This window comes from Pogoniulus pusillus, chromosome 17 (genome assembly GCF_015220805.1).
Source record: "Pogoniulus pusillus isolate bPogPus1 chromosome 17, bPogPus1.pri, whole genome shotgun sequence".
NCBI classification, from domain to species: domain Eukaryota; kingdom Metazoa; phylum Chordata; class Aves; order Piciformes; family Lybiidae; genus Pogoniulus; species Pogoniulus pusillus.
In genome coordinates, this window is record NC_087280.1 from 20464696 (window position 1) to 20480910 (window position 16215).

General features: G+C 41.9%; 1 long non-coding RNA gene across 1 annotated transcript; it reads left to right on the top strand.

The window, feature by feature from the left end:
- The first annotated feature begins 12007 nt into the window (after positions 1–12007).
- On the top strand, positions 12008–15062 carry LOC135183157 (uncharacterized). Its single transcript, XR_010305431.1, has 2 exons — positions 12008–12050; positions 12378–15062. It is a non-coding gene; the product is annotated as an uncharacterized LOC135183157 (long non-coding RNA).
- The last annotated feature ends 1153 nt before the right edge of the window (positions 15063–16215 follow it).

The window sequence follows — 16215 nt, forward strand, 5'->3', positions numbered from 1 at the left end:
TTGAGATGGATATTCTGCAATTGAGGGCTCTTAATGCATCCTTTAGAATTTAAAAAAGTAAAAATAAAACCTTGTTCCTTAGATAATTTATCTTATAGGTGATAGTTTTGCCTTTTTTTTTTTTTTTAGAGATTTTGCATGTGTCTTTCTGCAGTTCCTTTATTTCCACATGACATCAACTTGGAACTCTTCCCTGACAGGCAAAATGGGCTGGGTCTTCATTCTCCTGATGGTAAAACACAAAGATAGTGCTCACAGACATCTGTAGGTGAATCTGGGCTGGCTTATGCAGAAGATATATACTCTGGTGGCTGCTGATTGACATAAGAATTCAGAATGACCTTTCACTGAAGATTTTTCTAGCTTGCTCACCCTCTTTCCCTCCTCCACAAGCTCACAGCCCAAAATGTTGTGAGCCTTCCTGTCCTGCATTGCACAGCCAGCTGGCACCAACCAGCCACGATCCTGGTGAAATAGAGGAGAATTTCTCAACACAAAGTGACTATGAGGAACAGGCAGGTGAGTAAGAGAGGTTTGGTCTGGAATTCCATTTGACTCTTGCAGTCAAATCAGTCCTAATAAGTTCTCCAGTTCCTCCTGGGATTTTGAAAGGTTTCTCCTGGGCTTTTTGTGCAAACTGAAAACCTGGCAATTGGCTGGTAGCTCACTTCTCCCTCAGGTGACCAAACCTGGGTGCAATGGGGCACTCTGTCTTCATCTTATACTAACATTTGAATATGGGTTTGTTGCTTTTGCTGTAATTCTAAAGACCAGGCAGTGAAAGTTCCAAAAACTTCTGTTTGTCACATTTGCAAAGGATAAATATATATAGAAGTAAGAATGCAGAAAGAGAAAGAGGCACAGCAAGGAGGAAAGAGGCACAGCAAGGAAGAGAGAAGCATGTGTAGATAGAGATGTATCTATATTTCGCATACATGTAAATATGCATTTTTTTCAGGACCTTTACCCAGATGTGTGATCTGCTTTGACCAATATTCACCAACATACTTTGTACTATACTCTTAACTGTTTCTGAGCCAAAATGAAGGTCATCTTTATTCATCCAAAAGAAACTGAAACGTTCTGTCCAAATACAACGACAGATGTAGCTCTCTACGATTCAAATCCTGCATGAGTTTTGCATGAGTTGGAGTTGCCTGTTCTCTAATGGAATCATTTCTGCCATCACAGAAGTGCTGCCATTTTGCAGTGAAACACAGCAACTGTGTGATGGAGCTCAGAAACACCTCACAGTGAGCCAGGCCTGTGTCTGAAATATATGTCCAACAGAGATCATGAGAGAGAATTTTGATCAGAAATTTGTTTAGACTTAGCCTGAAGTTTTTTCCCTCTGAATCTCTATCTTGCAAACCATTCCAAAGGTCATTAGCACCTATATACCTCATCAACAAGAGTTACCTGTTTCTATCACACAAAGCTATTAAAATTGTTCTTTGGGTGTAATTCAGCGACTCTGAGGACAGTCTCACTTCTTCAATCTGCTACCACTTTCTTGCAGCATTTGAAGCTTGAACATCTGCATCCCACTGAAGAAGGCTCAGAAGCCAAGTATTGACCAGATCTTACTCTTCAAAAGAACTCAGAGGAAGATGAGAAAACCTCCTTCTTCCACAGATAAGGAGAAATCTGGGGTTTTTTGTACTCCACTTACTAGACGGACAGGAAAATTACTCCTTCAAGGTAGAGCAAGAGCAATTGCACTATCCCCTTAATCAGTACTTGCAGTGTATCAAGCTCATCATCTTGATGGTAATAGCTGTTTGACAAGTCATGATAAAAGTGATAGTCTTCTAAAAATGAGATAACAATCCAGTTTAAAAAAGGAACCAAAAGAAAAGCAAGAAAGACACACCAAAACCCCTCCCAAAAAAGGTAAAAAAGCTATGACCCACTGCAAAGTGTCTTTTAATTTCATTTCATCTGAGGGGAACAGTTTGCCCAAAGAATGTCTTCCTCCAGTCACATATGGTATTTCAAGCTCTCATCTTGTATTGACCTGGCTAACATGGCAATATACTGCACCCAGCTTTTGTCAAGCTTACCAGCTTGGTCTAAAATTTGATGATTTCTCTTTTAGCCCATAACTGTGCTGAGCTATCTGCTTCCACTTTCTTTTCTCACATGCAGAGAGCTCAAAATGGAAAATTCATCCAAATGCAAAAAGAAACAGCATGATCTGGCTCACAGCTCCTGAGAAGCAGAGACAAAATTGAATTTTACTGTTTTCCTAAAAGTCAAGGCCCAGAGTCAAGCCAATGCTATCATGAAAAAGAGAAATGGCTGCAGTGGAAGAGGAATTGAAAGAGCCAGGCAGAGTAGCAATGAGGCAGTGTGGTGCTCCTGCTGTTACAGCAGTTCTAAAATGGTTTCATTTGAGTAACAATTAATTTCAGTAAGTTATTTACAGGAGTCAGCTTCAACAGTCTGTTATACATAGCAGTAGACTGTAATATAATTATTTCACATTATTCTGTAGCTGAATCAGTAGTAGAAATGTGCTCAGTCTTGACTTGGTTAACTCTGAGAAGAGGTATCAATTAGGAGGGTTGTTGGTCTTTAACTGCTTAAGTGCCTCTCAGATCCGAGCTCCTGATTCAAATATTTATGACATGAGAAGTAGTTTTCTGGGAATCTTCTCTAATCTTTTCTTTAGGGTAACTAAAATAACAAATTAAAATACCCACACTGGTCTATGAGTGTTCCTGACAGTGAACTTGTTTCCTGGAAGCAGAAGGGGAGAAAATACAATCAAAGCAAACACATTTAAAACGAAATAAATCTTCATACAGCTTCATTTGAACGTTTTGTCTCCTCTGGTGTTTGCTCTGCTCTGGTTGTTTCTTTTTCAGTGATCAATCTCTCCATTCTGTTAAAACTCTGCCACCAGAACCTTACTCTGGAACACATGCTGGAGTATGTCCAGAGAAGGGCCACAAGGATGATCAGAGGGCTGGAGTAGCTCTGCTATGAGGGCAGACTGAAAGAGTTGAGACTATTCAGTCTGGAGAAGAGGAGGCTCCAAGGTGAACTTCTTGTGGCCTTCCAGTATCTGAAAGGTGCCTACAAAAAAGCTGGGGGGAACTTGTTAGGCTCTCAGGGAGTGACAGGACTGGGGGGAATGGATCAAAGCTGGAAGTGGAGAGGTTCAGAGTGGAGGTGAGGAGGAAATTGTTCAGCATGAGAGTGGTGAGAGGCTGGAATGGGTTGCCCAGGGAGGTGGTTGAGGCCCCATTGCTGGAGGTGTTTAAGGCCAGGCTGGCTGAGGCTGTGGGCAGCCTGCTCTAGGGTAGGGTGACCCTGGGCATGGCAGGGGGCTTGGAACTGGCTGATCCTTGTGGTCCCTTCCAACCCTGACTGATTCTATGATTCTATGACATTCTCAGAATTTGTGTTAGTGTGTTCCAGAAGTGGGCTGGGTGATTTCTTACCGTACCCTTCCCCATATCCTCTCCAGCTTCTGAATGAAAACCAACAAGAACTAGACAACCAGAACCAACCAAGAACAACATTTTGTTCCTAAGCTGGAACAGGATTATTTCATGGAAGCCATGCTGCACAGTCTGTGATCTTAGAAGCTGTGCTAAATGGACATGAGAATGGGAAATGAAGACTGACCAGATGTGTGTTCTTACAGTGCATTCAGCAGATTAAAGGCTTACCTGAGACTTGTCAGAAAAGCAGTCCTGAAGAAATGAAGCTGGGATTTTCACAAGCATGACCTTCCTTGAAAGATTTCATGCATATTAAAAATCTTGATTGAATCTGTTCCTTTAAAACTTGTTCTTGAAATTTCTGATGTCACCAAGGTAATTTGTAACTTTTAGTTTTCCCACACATCATCTTAATCTAGGAACGCCCTTTATGTTCAATTCTTTACACTAGCAGGACCTTCAGATCCTAGCCAAAGTCCTACAAACACACAGGACTACATTTGTTGTTCAAAAGACCTTGCAGTCTAAACAGATCAGACAAGGTAAGAAGAGAAATGGAATCACATTAAGGGATAATGATTTGTCCAAGCTCTTAAAGAACTCCTTGGCATAAAAGTAAGCTCAGATCTCTGCCTGAGGCCTTCCTGTCAGCTAGCCAAACAGATATGGAAAGACTAATAAAAATCAGTCAATATTTAGATGGTGCCACAGTATCTTATTATTTAATGAAACTGAGTAGGAAAGTAGGAAAGTAGATGCAATGCATCTAAAGATCTGTATTTCAGCAGAATCCTTCCCTTATGAAGATTAAGAGGAAGACACAGGGGCATTTTTTTCCCTGTCTGATAACACTTAAGGCAAAGTGTTTTGAACAACACTAATTGCCCCTCAGATTTCTAAACTACTTTATGACAGAGCAAATATTGCCACAGATATTTCATCTCTTTCCTGGAAGAATGTATTAAACCAGCCACCTGTTGACCCCCCCATTTCTGTTTTATTTTTTCAGCCCTCTGCTTCATTTCTGTTTTTCAGCAGCGTGTTGCAGATCCTTTAGTCTGATCAATAGCCCTGATGTAGTGAGGTGGGAGTTTTTGCCAGCATGACAGCCTGTCTCTCTTCAACACAAGAGCAGACCCTTAGTGGGATCTCTGTTCAGCGTTAAGAGGTAACTGGCAGCTGAAAGTCATTTAGATTTTTGGAGAAGAGGTGGTCACAGGCAGACGAGGTCTCTAACCCACGTTCCACCTTGGTAACACAAGAAACTCTGTAGTTTATATCATCCTGAGTAATGTTCTCCATCACACCAATTCACCTTCCTTTTTCTTTTTTTTTGCTTTCTTTCTTTCCCCCCCCCCCCCCCCCCTCCCCTTTTTCAACTGGCTTTGTTGTTTGTGTGGTGTCAGTAGGAATGTGCTTGGAGCAGAGTTATATGGCATCATTTGGAGAAACATTGCGTTAATAACCAGAGTTCAAGGGCAAAGGATATAAACGGAGCAAATTACAAGTCTGAGCAGATATATGGCTTTTGCTAAAAGGGACACAGGCAGCTACTTTTATTTACTGGGTGCCAGAACGCTTGTAAAAATGGTGCAAGAAAACATGTATATATTTTTAAGTGATACCTCATCGTTTAGGAAAGCAATGCAAATTTTCAATCCAGAAAGGAGGGCTATTTGAGGGCAGGAAAAAACAAAAAATAGTTGAAAAAGGAAAAGAAATTGCCTACCCTTGTAGTGACTTTGTAGTTTTTACACCTGAGGTTTTCAAGCGCTAGCACCGTTCAGATTGTTACTGACCCAACTTTGCCCTGATCAAAATTTGGAGGTTTTAAAGCAGATATTAACAGAGAGAAGTGATTTGCCATTGGAATGGGCTGCCCAGGGAGGTGGTGGAGTCACCATCCCTGGAGGTGTTCAAGAAAAGCCTGGATGAGGCACTTAGTGCCCTGGTCTGGCTGACTGGATAGGGCTGGGGGATAGGTTGGACTGGATGATCTTGGGAGTGTCTTCCAACCTGGTTGATTCTATGATTCTATGAATAAAACAATGGCAGGTTCAGAGCAACCATTCATCTAACCTCAGCTGTAATTAAGTTTCTGCTTTGAATAACTCAATCCACACCCTTGATCCTCTGGGTTCAGCCACCACCTCTCCCTTATCTCTGGATTAGGTGGTGAACCTCCTGCCTCCGTGACTCAGCAAAAACCCTAAACCTCGGTCCCCGGAGGGATCAAAGTCTGCTAAAAGGCTAGGGAGTTTCAGGCAAATTCTGCCAGCTTGTCACAGGGTGGGATTATTTCATTTCACAGCCTGTAATACAATTTCATGTACTGCTATTGAGTGTGGCAATAGCTAACAGGAACATTTTGCTTATCTGATTTTCTGAGGCTGCAGATTCATCACTGGTTTTATTTCATTTCTCTTAAGTGTTTCATAATTTGTTGGCTTTTTTTTCCCTCTAAAATGCAAGATACTACTGAAACCCATTTTTCCACTATGGCTAGACATACATTACTCCTGATTACTAGGCAAGATACATAATGCAGTCCATGAATAATAATCTCCTCTGCTGAAAGGATATCCAAAATAAAATCTTTTTTAATTTCAAAGTTTTTTACTTTGAAATTTCATTTTATTTCATTTCTCTAAGTGTTTTATTTCATTTCTCTAAGTGTTTCATAATTTGTTGGCTTTTTTTTTTCCCCTCTAAAATGCAAGATACTACTGAAACCCATTTTTCCACTATGGCTAGACATACATCACTCCTGATTACTAGGCAAGATACATAATGCAGTCCATAAATAATAATCTCCTCTGCTGAAAGGATATCCAAAATAAAATCTTTCTGATTTCAAAGTTTTTTACTCATTCTCTTTTTTTTTTTTCCTTTGAAATCAGATTATTCTTCAAGCATTGTTTTTACAGCTTGTTCTACAAGTGTGCAAAACCCAAACAGTTAAAAAAACTAATTTTCTGGAAACATCTGATCTCCTTCCTTTGTCACAGTGCCACAGAAAAGATCTCATCTAGCAAAAACGCAGGTGATTTTTAAACAGGAGTTAGGAAAACACTGAGGAATATTTACTTCCATCTAAGAAATGTTTTATGGTGCACATCTAGAGCAGTTTAAAAAAATAAATAAAAGAAAGGAAAAAAAAATATACTAGTGGGGAAGAAGAATGTTAGAGGAAAAAAAATTGCATTATTCACCCAAAACGTCTAACTTTCCTTCTTTTTGCTGCTAGCAGTTTATGGGACACGTCCTTGCTCTCTGGGTCCTAAGCCTGCACTTCTCCAGGCTGTTATGATTTTAGTGCCAGGTCACCTAAGAACAGATGTGCACATCTGAATCGGATATAAGTAAGAAAAGCAGAACCTGACTATTTAAGTATGAGATTGAAGTCTGAAGGGTGTATTTTTGTTTCTGTCCTGTGTGCTGCTCGCAGCCGAGATCACAACTGAGCTCAGGGATCGGCAGAGTCTGGTTTTATAACCAGTGTAAGAACCTGGGGTTTTGGGGGGACTGCAAGCTGATTCCAGTGGTTGCACAAGGCGAGCTGCACCGGGGAAGCAGGCTCTCTCACTTCTCTGCATCACGAAGCCTATCCAGTTTCCCATCTGACATATTCTTTTTCTCCCACTGGGACATAATAGAAACTAATCTTCAACATCTAAACATTCCGAGTCGAGTCCCTTTTGTTAAGTCTTTTTATTCATTTCATTCGGTGCCGATACAGCGCTGAGCCCACGTGTATTTACATACACCAAGAACCCTGCTGCTCCCAACTCTCCGCTCAGAAGACAGGGCAATTAATCATCCCCAAATCCTCCTGCCGTGCGCACGGCGGCTCCGACAGCCAGCACAACCCATCAGCCAGGGCAGGTGGGATGCGCGCCGGCAGGAAAGCCTTGCACCCTGACCTGGCACCGGTGCGCTCTCTTCCTTTCCCCCTCTCATTGCTGAGTAAGAATAACACCATTAACAGTGTCCTTGTAATCAGCTGTACATATTAAAGTCAGGAATGGGCAGGCATTGCTTTGGTGATTTTGGGAGGTCTTGGTTTCTTTCCTTCGGACATCGTTCCTGAGATAGCAATGTGGGACTCGGCTGAAATCCAGCTCGTAACATAGAAAAACTCAATCATTTTGCGGTTCAGTTTTCCGTTGGTGAATTGAATTAGCCTTGGCGGTCCTGGGTTGCGTTTTGTAAACCAAAACCATCTGAGAGCCAACGAGATGTTTTGGTGACAAAATAATTACCTAGCACTGACCTGGTTAATTGCACCTTGCAGCTAAAGTGGTAAGATCCATGTGACTGTGGCAGCTACGCAGAGAGGCTTTATCCAGGGACCTTTCCTCCTGCCATAGACAGTACACACACGACCCACTCACTACTTCTGTCTTAATTATCTTTTCTCTGTTTAATACCTACCTTCTTACCTTCCCTCCCTGCTGTGTTCTCAGATTTTTATCATGCATTTTTCTCAGTCTCTGGACCTGAATTCCTGTCTCTATTAAAAACTGCCATTTTCTTTTAGTGTCTACCTTTTAGCCCACTTACAGCAGCACACCATCACTTCTGCAATGATTTCTCTTGAGTCAGCCACAGCTGCAGTCAGGGGAACAGTGAAGTCGATGGAAAGACACCCACAGACACAACAGAACTGAGGGTTAAGCCCATAAATTTGCTACCCAGGTTGTCCCATTTAACTTTGTAAATTATACAAACCATTGAAAACAGCTCAATAAAAGCAGCAAAACTCAATTGTTAATGATATCTGGAATATTAATTCTCCAGAAGTGTAACTTTTTGGTCAGGCTTTCCTGGAGACTCTCATTTTTTTTCCTTCCAAACCTGTCAGGGTGAGGTTGTTTTAAAGAGATCTTTCTTTTTTTTTTTTTAGTTGCTATTTCCAGCTCCTTGAGGCTTGCCCTTCAGCTGCATCATACTAAGAGCATCTGTGATTTTGTCATTAAATGCTCTGCAGATTATGATGTGCCAGGACAGGACATAGTTGAGTTTGGAGCTGAATTAAAGTTCTGAATGATCTTAGTTGGTTTTAATTAATGCTCTGACAAAGTGAGTCACTTTGTGCATATGTAAATCGTAAATTACTTCCTTTTAAAAGAATTAATTATGATACCAGAGATGTATTTGTTACATGCTGTACTGCAATTCTTCATGGCATTTTAAAGGAAGAGAAAAATAATCACTGACTGAGATACAGGCTGCCAGTTGACTCATAATTAGTTTCCCAAAGAAACTTCAAAAATATCTACCTTTAATGTTTATCTCTTGAATAACTTCTGTGTTTAGAAAACTTCCCATGTCTTTCAGAGGAAGAATGTGCACAGCCATGAGGTGCAACTGAGATTTATAGTTCTACTGCTTTTGCATTCTTTGGGACAAAAATACTCTCAGAGCAAGAAAACATCCTAGAGAGGGGGAGAAATGTATGTCATGAACAGAGATAAGCTACACTGTTCTGTACCTTCCTTTCCAGGAAAGACATATGACTGTCTTCATTATCTCTAATCATAGCCAAGACATAGCTGTTCTCCTAGGCAGAAATCAGGCAGTGGACAGAAAGCTTGAGGAAAGGGAGAAAGCTGTAAGCATTCCATGTCTGCCTGAAATGACTGCGCTTGCGTCCCTGCAGAGGACCTACTTGTTTTGGTGAGCGCTACCTTACCTAAGCTAGCCTATTGATTTTTAATCAATACTAGTTTCAAGGTCGAAGAAGGTCTAGACAATGCTCTCCAGGACTGGGATGTATACGCACTCTGAGCCAAAATCATTACTGATGTCAATCCAGAGATCTGTGCCCACGAAACCCTCACCGCCTTGAGCCACATGAAAGCAAACCAAAACAGCACCAATAAGTGGCAGAGGTCTTGGTAATGATTATCTTCACTCCTCAAAACACTGACAGCCTGCTTCTAAAAAAAAAAAAAAATAAAGAGGAGAAAGGAAAAAAAAGCCCTTTTTTTTTTTTTTGGCATGGAAATTGCTTATCTCTAGAGTGCAAATCATAAATCATTCACAAAGATAGTAGTGACTCCAGCCTTTGAGTGTTACTTTGTTAACAGCACAAACTGGTATAAACCAAAAGGAAGAGAAATTAACATTTGAACCATATTGTTTCTGAAGGGCTGGGAGAGCCCTTGTGAGCCTTGGGTCTGCCTTTGTGATGTAACTCCTGGTGCAGGACGAGCTGCTCGTGAACTCTGGTCCCCCCAGTTCAGCCTCAGAACCTTGCTTGAAGGATGGTACTATGCAATCTGTCTGCTTTTAAACCAAAACTGGGAATGAAACACATTCCTCTGCCTGTCTCTCTCTCTCAGCACTTCTTTCAATTAGCATTTTTCTTCTTTAGTATGGATCCCTGGAGTTTAGCAACCTTGCATTTTACATTTTTGATTGCATGTGCATTTCTCTATTAAAAGGGGGCATGGGCTTTTGATGCTAACCTTCCACTAATTATTACTTGCTTCCCAGATAAATAAATATTTGATCAATGGCTTTGGTAGTCTGATTAGAAATTGTCTTTCAGGCATTAACTCAGAACATGATAAGATTATTTCATACTAATTTCTAAGGGACACTGACAGCCTGAAATCTAGATGTTTTTACTGTGTTAAAAGTATCATAGAATCATAGAATCAAACAGGTTGGAAGAGACCTCCAAGATCATCCAGTCCAACCTAGCACCCAGCCCTATCCAGTCAACCAGACATGGCACTAAGTGACTCATCCAGGCTTTTCTTGAACACCTCCAGGGATGGTGACTCCACCACCTCCCTGGGCAGTGCATTCCACCACCAATTCACAAAGCCTCCTTCTGCTATATTAAAAATATACATTTTTGTTGTCCTATTAAGAAAAGAAAAAAAGGTTTGTGGTGGTTTTATGTTTTTTTTTTCCTTTAATTTCCCTATGCTGTGAAATGAGAGCCAGAGAACTAAGGGAAAGTGGAACTAAGTTACTGTGACAGAAAGAGTAGAATGAGCTAAACAAAACACAAGGGAATCAAGCTTGAAAAAGTGGAAGAAAATGCACTTTTCCTCCTAAATTCGAGTTATAGTAACTTTACTTACATTTTGGTAAGATTTGTATAAAATCAAGCTGATTTTTATGCTGACATGCCTTAAAATCTATACATATGGCAAAAGAGAGAGAGAAAACCTAAAGTTTTCAAGCATGGCACAGAGACAGCATTTAGGTTTTGATCCTTCTGCCAGTGAAATCAGTTGCAAAACTGCCTCCAGATTCCCACGTGGGAATCATCTCCTTTAGAAGTACCATCAACAACAAGCCCTGCAACAATCTGCACCCCCCCACAGTACTCCTCCCTCCCAGATCACTAAACTTTCACAAGAGGTGGCTTATTATGCGAGGTTTTGAGGCAGGTGTGGTAGGCGTCTGATTCTTTATGCTCTTTTCCTTCGAGACAGATAGTCTGCTCCTTGCTGAGACAACCTGGCCTTTTACAAGCATTGATTGGCCATCTCCAGGCCAGCCAAGGTGGACACCTTTGCTTCTGAAATGATGCCCTGCTGCAGGCACCAGAGGAAAATTCAATTTTCTACTCCAAGTATATAAGACAGCAGAACTCCTCCACAATTAGGATGATGGTTGTTATTATTTCACTTTTATTAAGCAAGCTCCAGCCTCTGCTTTCCACTCTGTACTTTTACTTACAGTAATCAATTTTTCAGTATAACTGGCTGTAATTGTTAGCCAGATATTGAGCCTTCATGGTGCTTAGACATAGCATGTTACTGCCAAGCGTCTTCCTCATACTTCTCAGACAGATGGGTAATAATACTATACATTAATACCTCCACATTGGTTTATGTGTGTTTGACCACAGTGCTAGCATAATTATTTTTCCTCAGTAAAAGCTATTAGAGATCTATTTGGTAGGTTTTACGATCAATAGCTCCTGTGATATTTGTGTAGCAGGCCCAGAATAATCAATTGAAGGTCATATAAAGTAAATTACCATCCTCCTATAATGATTCTTTTTTTCTAGATGAGAATGGGTTTTATTATTTCATCAGGAGAGCCCTCACAATGTGTACTTCTTTTATTTTTAGTTTTTTTGAGAGTGAGAGTGAGAAATAAGTGTTGTGGGTGTATTTTGAAACGTGGTATTAAGGTCTATTATCTAAATTTATATTGCTAGATTATTGAATTAGCGGAAGCCAACATGTGGAATCATTTCATGTGCTTGGCAACATGAGAAATAGCCACTTGTGAGGATATCCTGGGTAGTATGCTGTTGCAGGTGACTTAGCTGAAGCTATTTCCCAGTATCACAGATTATTAGGGGCTGGAAGGGACCTTGAAAGACCATCTAGTCTAAGCTCCCTATCAGAGCTTGACCACCTACATCTGATCACACCAGAATGTTATAGCTGCTCCTTTTTCTCCCCAAACCCACAGCACCTGGGCTTTGTTGGAGTCTCCTCCCACCCCAGGTGTGGCCACTTTGCCCTCCCCACCCACTCCCCTTTTTAATCCCCCTCAGGAAAGGCAGAAGCTCTAAGCTGTGCCCAACTGGGCAGAGGGATCCTCCTCCTGTCACCACTGGTGAGTCTCCATGGTGCACACTGGGTGGTGCACACTGGGTGAATGGTGGAGGGACTCAAAGGCCGGGGGGCCTGGTGGCCCCCCGGTTAGCTAGGAACAACTTTGATGATCGCTCTAACACAGACTCATAGAACTGTAAGGGACAGTAGATTTAATGCTGGTCGGGGCACTGCTCTGGATGTGGGGGTTCACTGGTTGGTCACAGATCTACAGTGCTGAGTTCTAGAGGAGCTATTCCCCCCATGTTGCTCTGCCATGGTGTTTTCTTCATTCCTTAATGCAGTTAGTTGTGTATCAAATCACAGCTCATTTCTGTATTTATTTCAGTTCTGTGCCTCCTTATTTCAGTTCTGTGCCTCCAATGTGCTGGAAGTGGGAAGGTAAGTGCAACGATGTGGGAGATCCCTGAGAGCCAGAGTCACCACCTCCTACCCCACCAATCAGAAGGAGATGTCTGTGGATACTCCTGACCTTGGCTGCCCAACAAGGCTAAGGCTGTTTTGGAGATGGAAGCACAATTGCACAAACATACTTTTCCTTTCCAAAGGACTATGTGTGTGGTCACAGTCAGTTGGATGAATTTTAATTTCCAAATGACTTCCATCACACACGAGATAAGCTGCAGCTCATAAATGTAGCAATACAATTTATCATCCTACTTAACATCAATGAGTGGCTTATGGGACTCCTTGTGTTTCCTTGTCCCAAAAGCTTTGCATTCTTAAATTTAGTGCCATCCTTACGAGCAAAAGTTCTTCTACTACTTTTAGGAAGGCCCCAACTTCGTTGGAAAAAAAAAATGAAAGCTGCCTACTCTTCTGTAACTCACCACAAGCAATTCATTGTGATTAGTAGAATTACTTCTCCTGAAAATACATGAAGTAGAGAAGCGTTGTGAGAGGTGGGAGAAGAATGTTTAAATGACCAATTTCCACTGAGAAATGTTGATTCATCCAAACTACTTATTAAGTAGGCAATCAAGAACAATTATGGCTGAGGAAACTGAGGCTTAAGGGAATTAAACGTTCATGGTTGCAACAGTTGTTGAACAAAAGCTTTTCCATCCTCCACTTGGGTATTTCATTTGCTGGACCAGCCCTTCTTTCCAGCAAAAGGAAGTCACATTTCACAGCAATTACAGTGGAAAGAACCCAAGTCCCTCAAAGATTGTCGGAAAGGGCAGCTCCAACTGTATCTAATGTGAATCATTTTAATCTCTTCTTGACTAGAAGTGATGGGTAGATGTTAACACGCAAACAACCACAACTGGGCTAGCAGACACAACAAAGAGGAAAACACTTAGTAAAAGGACATGTCTCAAGGGATAGTTACCAGTCCTTGGGCTGAGCAGGTTTGAATACTCATCTATGAAACCTGCCATCATTTGCAAGCCCATCTGCTTGTGACAATATGTAGTCCTTGCAATGTGGGTCTTTTACCTGTGTAAGTCAGCAAGAGCTCCCACAATCCCTGTCCATGGATACAGAACTCTTCTATTTGGTGTTACTGCTTCAAAAGGGCTCTGCAAGGTTGTGCTGATAGGAAAAAGGGGACATTTATTCTCAGTGACATGAATTAATAGTGATTCTTTTTGACTGAAGCATAGTGACCTCTCAAGAGGCAGCTCTCTTTTAGAGACTGAGGTGAAGTATCAGTGAGTGGGTGCTGATGTGGGTGGCATTCAGACAGCAAGCTGCAAGCTTCATTCTTTGAAGAAAGAGGGTCTTTGTGCTAAGCCACATCTGATGCTTAGACCAGCTGAGGGAACTCTGCAAAGAGCAGGGTGATCCAGCTGGATGCTACTGAAGCAAAGTGACAAGGCAAAACTGTGGAAATAGAGTGTCTGTTCCTCAGCCAGGATAAAAGAAGCGGGGGATGAGAAACTTGCAGCCCCTCATACTGATGCAGGTGTTCTCTCTGGCCATGACAGCTAAAGATACAAGTCTGTGCCTCAGTTTGCCTAGCTGTAGGAGGAGTATAAAAATACCCTGAAGAAAGAAAACCTTAATGCCTTCGAAGAGTGCAGTGTCAGCATCCATCTGGCTCTGTTTGGAAACACAGCTTCTCAGAAAGAACAATGGAAATCCCGAGCAGCTGAGCTCATGGTCCTCCAGTTGCACAGCAAAACTCATTACAATATCCCTGTATTTATTTCCAGCTGCATGGCCAAGTGGACCCAAGGGCAACCTAACAGAGAGGAAAAAGGCCTAACAGAAGATCAAAGCAACTGAAAACCCGGGTGGATTGCTGTTTCATCGCTATTGTATGACATCACTTTCCACATGACATCAGTCAATGACCCTCTTCCCCTCCACCCCCACCTCCAATTTCTGTTTTAAAAGGTGATGGAGCTGCTTGAAGTTGAGCAGAAGTTGATGAGGGGAATAAAAAAGCAGTCTATATCCCTTCAGCTGAATGCAACCCAATGTGCTACACAAACAATATTAACCAAAACAAAGCTAGCAGGAAACGTTTGCACACAGCATCTGTTATGATCACATAACCACCAGACAGATGTTTAATCCCAACTGCTAACATAAGATCATTTGTATGTTTGAAGAGGGAGAGATCCCATTTGGGTTCTTTCTCTTTTATTTATTTCTTTCCTAAAGGGGAAAAAATAATAAAGGGAGGGTGATTTTCTCAGCTGTGGGAAGCAATTTTGTTTTGTTATTGTTCTCTTTTCTCCCCACTTTCACCATCAGCAGCTGAAAGGAAAGGAGCGGTTACAGCCTCTCGCAAAGAAGAGGGCCTGAAAACTGTGTGGTCTGGTAGTGGAGAGCCCCACGATCCTTTTCCAGCTTAAGGGACCAGAGCTCAGCTTCTCAGAAGGCTCATTAAATAATTCTGGTCCAATGAGGCAAGAGGGGAGGCCACACATGAAACAAGTTTGGTGGTCTCAGCCAAGTTCCTGGGGAGCTTGCAGCGTGGTTTCTCAGCACCACCCCGGATTCCCTCCGCCCCGGGAAACTTCATCTACAAAAGTGAAAACAAACTCATTAGCTCTACGTAGCTCTGCGAGGGTCACAAAAAGATGTCAGCGTTTTGTGTGGCCTTTTTTTTTCCATTTAGCAAACAGCCAGACACCTACAAAGGGAAAAGAAGGTTTGAGCTCTTCCACTGTGCTGAGGGATTATTTTACTTTTAATGATACCGGGAGGATTCAAAGGAGATTTATGCAGATAGGAGAGATTATTAATAACACATTGCACTTCTATAGCACCTTCCATTCAGGCTTTCTCAAAGACCTTTCCAATCTGGAATGAATTGGTCTTTACATGCCCCTGGTGAGTGGAGTAACTGTCATTAGATTAGGAGGTAACTACTGCAGTAATGAAAAATCAACTGGAGTATAAAATGTAAGCGGGAGACCAGGCAGAGCTGATCTCAGGGCCTTGCTCTTCCACAGATTTCCTATTTGACCATAGGCAAACCGCTGAGTTTCTCACAATTTTAGTCTCCTGAGAGTCAAATGAGGCTTTTATTTTCTTAATCACCAAGGAAGATTGTAGTTTGGGTTAGTTTTTATGAGGGGGCTGACACAACAATGGCCATGTTATTACGTGAAGAGGGGATACAAGGAAAGTGAGGTACAAATGCAAGCGATGACATATCTCTACTTCCAGTCTCTATTGCGGCAGAGAAGTCTCAGTTCTGACTCCTAGGCTTTGCTTAGGCACAGAAGTTGCTCTCTCCTGCCTTCTAAGTGTGGAAGACCTGTGAATGATAATCAGGAAAGTGGATCTCTTCCAGCACCTTAATATTCTTCGGCTGTCACTGAGTATCAGCTATAGGATTATAAGAGAAAATAAAAAGCCAAAGTTTCTCAAGGCTGGAAAATAATAGATTTACTGAGCATTATTAAGGCAAATAGCAGCAGGGCAAAGAAGCAGTAGATTCTTGCAAGCTGAATGAAAAAGAAGGGAAGAGAAAGAGCACAGGCAGCTAAAATAAGAACGGGTTAACAATTTTCATGCCTTTCTACTGTGTGCATTCGCACTGTGCACAGCAGAAATGCATTCACCTATGACATCCTTTGGCAAGGGAAAAAAAAAAGGGGAGGTGGGGCGGGGGGGGGGGGGGGGGGGGGGGGGGGGAAAGGCTACATCCCACAGTGAGGACAGTTGTCCCTACAGATTAGGAATATCCATCTTAATGTGCAACT